This window comes from Phodopus roborovskii, unplaced genomic scaffold (genome assembly GCF_943737965.1).
Source record: "Phodopus roborovskii unplaced genomic scaffold, PHOROB, whole genome shotgun sequence".
NCBI lineage: Eukaryota > Metazoa > Chordata > Mammalia > Rodentia > Cricetidae > Phodopus > Phodopus roborovskii.
Window position 1 is genome coordinate 12987735 of NW_026126461.1, and position 2266 is coordinate 12990000.

Here is a 2266-nt window from a genome sequence, read left to right on the forward strand (position 1 = left end):
GAGGTCAGGCACGAGGACTCCAGTCATTGTAGTTATTCAATATTGCATTCACCAACATAGCTAGTGCAGCACACCATACAAAAGAAACACAAATACTGAAAAGAAAGAAATACTGTTTGTATTTGTATGTGGCATGATTTCTTTGATTAAAAATATCATAGGAATCTGAAGAAGAAGTGAACTTAGGAAGCTGAGTGAACTAAGTAACAATGCAGACAGGCAAACTGTACTTCTATGTACGAGAGCAATCAGCCTAGAAGGGAAATCTCTTCACTTCCTACTAGAGTACATCCAAAAGCATAAAACATATAGAGATAACCTAATAAAAACAGCGTGTGTCCTCTCTGTGTAGCAATGGGACAGTGCAGACCAGGGGGACTTTGATAAACAGACAAGGCTACAGAGCAGAAGAGTCAGTAGATCAAGGTGTCAATTACCTGCAGATTAATGCAGTCACTGGGACAGATTGCAGCAAGGTGTTTTACTAAGCTTGCTTTAGAAGTTGACAATATGCTTGTAAAACAAATACCCAAAGAATAACACTGGAGAAATATGCTGCTGATGTAAAGGGTCACCAGAAAAGTATGGCATCCAAACCCATCTAGCACTGCAGTGTTGCTCTGAGACACATGGATAAATAAGGCGAATACGATAAACAATGTCATGCATATACCATCAATTACCTACTGCACAATGTTAACACAGCTAAATGAGGAGATACATATTAAGACCAACTGCACTTTAGCGTAGATCAAAGACCAACTTCACAAAAGGAGACCAGGCAAGGACTAGACATACATGAAAATATCCTTGATACCATGAGTTGTCCAGGAAAAGCAATTAAAAGCACACTGTAGCACCACACATACCTTCGGAAAGAGCGCAGCTTAAAGGACTGCTATCAAATGCCAGTGGGAATGTGGGGGAATCTCAGCTCTCACTCTCTGGTGCTGGGACATAGAAAGGCATCTGGAATTCAACCCTTATGTGTGTCTTCAAGAAAATGGAACATGGATAACCTGCCAAAAGGGTTATGCAAAAGTATTTACCTGCTTTCTGGCCCCAGTTTCAAATAAGCAATTTGTTTTTTATGCTTTCATGTGTTCATCTGTTTTTTTTTTAATTGGCATATTTATGAGTCAAACTGGGTGATAACCCAGATGTCTATTAATAGAAGGGGATAAGTAGTGCTATACTTACACAATGGCATGCTGCTCAGCCACAACTGGGAACACAGCATGGACGTCTTAGTGATACCAATGCTGCCATGGACCACCATGACCACAGGTAGTTGGAAAGGAAAGGGAGTATTTGCTTTACACTTCCACACTGTAGTCCATAACTGAAGGGCAGGACAGGACAGGAACTCAGACAGGGCAGGAACCTGGAGGCAGGAGCTGATGAGGAGACCATGGAAGGGAGCTGCTCACTGGTTTGCTCCTCATGGCTTGCTCAGCCTGCTTTCCTACAGAACCCAGGACCACCGGCCCAGGGTGATACCACCTACAATGGACGGGGCTCTCTTCTCATCAGTCACTAAGAAAATGCTCTATAGGCTTGTCTACAGCCCAATCCTATGGAGACAATTTCTAAGTTGAAGTTCCCTCCTCTCGGAAGACTATAGCTTGTATCAAGCTGACATAAAACTAGCCAGTACAACAGATGAAGCTCAAAATTCATCTGGGAAAATAACATCAGTGATGCATATTGTATAATTTCATTCATGAAATGTTAAGTGACAGGCATGACAAATATGTGATGACATTTAAAACAGTCCTTGTCATTATGGGGTGGCATACACACACACACACACACACAGACACACACACACACACACACACACACACACACCATGAACCTTTACATATAACATAGCTCTTGGAGGATGTGTTTTTGTGAACATTTTTTAAAATCCAGACAGTTGGGTACCTCCATTTCAAAGGAGGGTGGTTGTGAACACTGATACCCAGATGGTGAACCCTAGGGGCTGGACATCTGCTTTTCTCTCAGTGGGCTCAGGGGAACTCTCTTCAACATGGCTACACTGGCTATTTGGTTATTTAATTGGAAAAGTTGATTGAAACAGTGAAAGGACATATATGCAGATAAATGCTTTCAATCTTTTGTTTTTCAAGAAAACTCCGTTTGTGTGCATGTGTGTGCGTGTGTGTGCGTGTGTGTGTGTGCGTGCGTGTGTGTGCGTGTGCGTGTGTGCGTGTGTGTGCGTGTGCGCGCGCGTGTGTGTGCGTGTGTGTGTGCGTGCGCG